We start from the raw sequence: 5,165 nt of genomic DNA, 5'->3' as shown, positions 1-5,165 counted from the left end.
TTGAGGGGAAGAAAGTGTGGGTTATTTCTGACACTGTAAATGTGTTTTTAACAGAAGCTATATCAGTAACACGTCAATAGCATTGGACTCTTGTAAAAGCATAGTAGTCGTCTCCGGTATGGGTTGGAGTCTTTGCATTTGGTAGGGACTGGTCCAGTAATGTTCAACGGGAGAGTTTTTGCTTAATGTGACTTCATTCCCCTTGCTTCTATTGCATAGTCAGCTGAGTGTAGCTGTGTGAGTGGAGATAAACTTCAAAACTTGTTCATAATTGTTCTTTTTGTGTTTGTTTCCATAGGCCTTCACGTCCAGTAGAGAGTTGCCCTGCGACGGGATGGGTCATGAAGACGACATCCGTCCGTCCCGGTGCTGCTATATTTACGTGTCTCACACTCCCACTTGGTGAAGAACTCCTATTGCGATGACTGGAGCGAGGACGCTGCTGTCTCCACGTAAAAGATACGTATCTTCTGAAGGGTTGGCGGGTCCGAGCCCTTGTTGAGGGGCCCTGTGTGGGGGGAGCCTTTGTCTCCCGGGGCCAGGGACCGTGGGGTCAGTGGAGATGCTCCGTTCTTCGAGGTCCCCTCCTCCCACCACGCCTTTGAATCACAGGTGTCCGGTCCCTCCCTGTGGTGTCCTCCCCTCGGTGCCAGTTGCCTCGCGAGGACGTGAGCATCCCACTCAGCGAAGGGAGGTGGGAAGCGGTCCGAGGGGACGGTGAGGTTTGGCCGTGGGTGTGTTGTCTGAACGACGCCTTGGTTCGCGTCGCTTACCTTGCGTATTGTGCCGCGTGGAGCCGCGTGGGTGCAGCCTGACGTGAAAATTGTTCCTCTTCCGTTCGTTTGCAGAGGCCGCCACCTCCGGTGGCGAGTCGTCCCGCGACGGCGAGGGTCGTGAAGCCGATGTCGGTCCGTCCGTGTGTCCCGGCGTCGCCGCATGCGTGAAGACGCCCCAGTGCGATGTCTGGGGCGAGGCCGCCGCTCTCCGGACGTAAAAGATACGTATCTGCTGCAGGGTTGGCGGGTCCAAGCCCTTGTTGAGGGGCCGTGTGTGGGGGGAGCCTTTGTCTCCCGGGGCCAGGGACCGTGGGGTCAGTGGAGATGCTCCGTTCTTCGAGGTCCCCTCCTCCCACCACGCCTTTGAATCACAGGTGTCCGGTCCCTCCCTGTGGTGTCCTCCCCTCGGTGCCGGTTGCCTCGCGAGGACGTGAGCATCCCACTCAGCGAAGGGAGGTGGGAAGCGGTCCGAGGGGACGGTGAGGTTTGGCCGTGGGTGTGTTGTCTGAACGACGCCTTGGTTCGCGTCGCTTACCTTGCGTATTGTGCCGCGTGGAGCCTCGTGGGTGCAGCCTGACGTGAAAATTGTTCCTCTTCCGTTCGTTTGCAGAGGCCGCCACCTCCGGTGGCGAGTCGTCCCGCGACGGCGAGGGTCGTGAAGCCGATGTCGGTCCGTCCGTGCGTCCCGGCGTCGTCGCATGCGTGAAGACGCCCCAGTGCGATGTCTGGGGCGAGGCCGCCGCTCTCCGGACGTAAAAGATACGTATCTGCTGCAGGGTTGGCGGGTCCCAGCCCTTGTTGAGGGGCCGTGTGTGGGGGGAGCCTTTGTCTCCCGGGGCCAGGGACCGTGGGGTCAGTGGAGATGCTCCGTTCTTCGAGGTCCCCTCCTCCCACCACGCCTTTGAATCACAGGTGTCCGGTCCCTCCCTGTGGTGTCCTCCCCTCGGTGCCAGTTGCCTCGCGAGGACGTGAGCATCCCACTCAGCGAAGGGAGGTGGGAAGCGGTCCGAGGGGACGGTGAGGTTTGGCTGTGGGTGTGTTGTCTGAACGACGCCTTGGTTCGCGTCGCTTACCTTGCGTATTGTGCCGCGTGGAGTCTCGTGGGTGCAGCCTGACGTGAAAATTGTTCCTCTTCCGTTCGTTTGCAGAGGCCGCCACCTCCAGTGGCGAGTCGTCCCGCGACGGCGAGGGTCGTGAAGCCGATGTCTGTCCGTCCGTCCGTCCGTGCGTCCCGGCGTCGCCGCATGCGTGAAGACGCCCCAGTGCGATGTCTGGGGCGAGGCCGCCGCCCTCCGGACGTAAAAGATACGTATCTGCTGCAGGGTTGGCGGGTCCCAGCCCTTGTTGAGGGGCCGTGTGTGGGGGGAGCCTTTGTCTCCCGGGGCCAGGGACCGTGGGGTCAGTGGAGATGCTCCGTTCTTCGAGGTCCCCTCCTCCCACCACGCCTTTGAATCACAGGTGTCCGGTCCCTCCCCGTGGTGTCCTCCCCTCGGTGCCGGTTTCCTCGCGAGGACGTGAGCATCCCACTCAGCGAAGGGAGGTGGGAAGCGGTCCGAGGGGACGGTGAGGTTTGGCCGTGGGTGTGTTGTCTGAACGACGCCTTGGTTCGCGTCGCTTACCTTGCGTATTGTGCCGCGTGGAGCCTCGTGGGTGCAGCCTGACGTGAAAATTGTTCCTCTTCCGTTCGTTTGCAGAGGCCGCCACCTCCGGTGGCGAGTCGTCCCGCGAAGGCGAGGGTCGTGAAGCCGATGTCGGTCCGTCCGTGCGTCCCGGCGTCGCCGCATGCGTGAAGACGCCCCAGTGCGATGTCTGGGGCGAGGCCGCCGCTCTCCGGACGTAAAAGATACGTATCTGCTGCAGGGTTGGCGGGTCCCAGCCCTTGTTGAGGGGCCGTGTGTGGGGGGAGCCTTTGTCTCCCGGGGCCAGGGACCGTGGGGTCAGTGGAGATGCTCCGTTCTTCGAGGTCCCCTCCTCCCACCACGCCTTTGAATCACAGGTGTCCGGTCCCTCCCCGTGGTGTCCTCCCCTCGGTGCCGGTTTCCTCGCGAGGACGTGAGCATCCCACTCAGCGAAGGGAGGTGGGAAGCGGTCCGAGGGGACGGTGAGGTTTGGCCGTGGGTGTGTTGTCTGAACGACGCCTTGGTTCGCGTCGCTTACCTTGCGTATTGTGCCGCGTGGAGCCTCGTGGGTGCAGCCTGACGTGAAAATTGTTCCTCTTCCGTTCGTTTGCAGAGGCCGCCACCTCCGGTGGCGAGTCGTCCCGCGACGGCGAGGGTCGTGAAGCCGATGTCGGTCCGTCCGTGCGTCCCGGCGTCGCCGCATGCGTGAAGACGCCCCAGTGCGATGTCTGGGGCGAGGCCGCCGCTCTCCGGACGTAAAAGATACGTATCTGCTGCAGGGTTGGCGGGTCCAAGCCCTTGTTGAGGGGCCGTGTGTGGGGGGAGCCTTTGTCTCCCGGGGCCAGGGACCGTGGGGTCAGTGGAGATGCTCCGTTCTTCGAGGTCCCCTCCTCCCACCACGCCTTTGAATCACAGGTGTCCGGTCCCTCCCTGTGGTGTCCTCCCCTCGGTGCCGGTTGCCTCGAGAGGACGTGAGCATCCCAGTTGGAGTATGGGGAAAGGGATAAGGGCATGTTTGAAAGTGTGGTTTCATATTTATAATTGGAGAGGATTTGAGAGGTTGTGCATGGAATCTGTCATTGTGCAAGTTCAAGGGTTTTGTCATGATGTGTCTTGTCTTTCTAGGTTCTGTAAGATGATGTGGTGAACTCTGGTAAAGAGCAGGTGAAATGAAAGTGTGCTGGGGATGAAGTTTGTACCATGGACATGGATCGCTTGAGTCGTTTGCTAGGTGTGTATGTTTATTGATGTTGATGTTTGTGTGTGGCACAGTTAAGGTGTTCCACTGGGTGCATGGCAGTGGGTATCACAGTTGTGTATTTGATTGTATTTGATATGTTTTTGCAGCAGCCATGTGGTGGTTGCAGGTGTTGAGAAATGTTCTATGTCTTTGCAGGAGTAAGGAGTTTGAAGCTGAAGATCACCCTGTGATATGAGTGTTTGTAGGAGAAGACTGCAGTGTGTTTTTTTTTGTTTTTTTTTGGGGGGGGGGGAGCTAAAATCTATAATGTGTGTTTCTGGGTTTGATATGAAGCGTTTTCTTAATTTCAGGGCTAGGTTGTAATGGAGCAATGGGCTTGTCATTGTGTAGAGATTTGTAATATCTACAAGTATTTGAGGATACTGGTAATTGGGGTATTAACGTTTGTTAAATGCTGAAGTGGTTGGAAGTCATTGTTGACATCTGTAGTCTCATGTGTAACATTTTTGGGTGTTGTAAATCACATGTGTCTTTGCCAGTGTGGGTCACTTAGATATAATGTGTTGACTATATCTGTGTTCACTATCTATGACACACAGTCGTCTCACAACTTTTGTAGATAGATATAGTAATGTGTTAATACATGGAATGCTTTGCTGTATTGTTTGCACTGTTGTAATCAGTCAGGTTTGCATTTAGGTCAGATGACTTACGAGTCATCCACCTAGTAGCATTCTCAGTTGTCAGCAATCATCTCTGTGATGATTGTCAACCCTGGTGCGGTGCAGTCAAAAAGCCCCAACGCTGACGTTTGTTGCAATTTGTCAGCCTTTCGGCTGTTTCGCTGCACCGCACCAGGGTTGGGGCTGTCCCGGACAGTCTTTGACTTAAGTTTTTTGGCCCTGTAGGAGGTGGGGAGGGAGTGTGCAGGCTAGTCGTGGTGTGCTTTAACACCAGGTGGGAGAGGTGGGAGTGGGGTGAGATTGTGTACTGGGAGCTGGTTGTGTTTTCAATGAGTATGTGGACAGGAAACCATATGTATCATTCCATAGGCCAACTAGGGTAATTGGAGACTACCATGCCAGGCTTACATGACGTGATGTGTGTCAGCTGTATAAGAGTGTTCCACAGTGTATGTGGTGGATGTATTGTAACATTCTGTGTTGCCAAATAAAAAATTGTACTTTGAGATGACTGCTTTGTGTGTCTCTGCTGCTTTCAAAACATGGTGGAACGGTGTGCAGGAAGTGGTAAGTGTGGGATGGGACAATATGCCCAATACCATCTCCTCATGGTCTGTCACCCTAGGGTTTGGGTTTGCGGGTTAGGCTTAGGGTTTGGGTCCCGGCCCTTAGGGTTTGCGGGTTAGGCTTAGGGTTTGGGTCCCGGCCCTTAGGGTTTGCGGGTTAGGCTTAGGGTTTGGGTCCCGGCCCTTAGGGTTTGCGGGTTAGGCTTAGGGTTTGGGTCCCGGCCCTTAGGGTTTGCGGGTTAGGCTTAGGGTTTGGGTTAGGCCCTTAGGGTTGGGGTTAGGCTTAGGGTTTGGGTCCCGGCCCTTAGGGTTTGCGGGTT

General features: G+C 56.6%; 1 long non-coding RNA gene across 1 annotated transcript; it reads left to right on the top strand.

Moving 5' to 3' along the window:
• The first annotated feature begins 2,771 nt into the window (after window positions 1-2,771).
• On the top strand, window positions 2,772-4,788 carry LOC137158282 (uncharacterized). The gene is made up of 2 exons (XR_010921345.1): window positions 2,772-3,626; window positions 3,792-4,788. It is a non-coding gene; the product is annotated as an uncharacterized lncRNA (long non-coding RNA).
• The last annotated feature ends 377 nt before the right edge of the window (window positions 4,789-5,165 follow it).

This window comes from Emydura macquarii, unplaced genomic scaffold (assembly GCF_026122565.2).
Source record: "Emydura macquarii macquarii isolate MOO-44397 ecotype Brisbane River unplaced genomic scaffold, CSIRO-AGI_Emac_v2 contig_1644, whole genome shotgun sequence".
In the NCBI taxonomy this organism is placed as follows: domain Eukaryota; kingdom Metazoa; phylum Chordata; order Testudines; family Chelidae; genus Emydura; species Emydura macquarii.
Note: the sequence above shows the minus strand (reverse complement) of the source record. Positions and strands in the feature narration are given on the sequence as shown.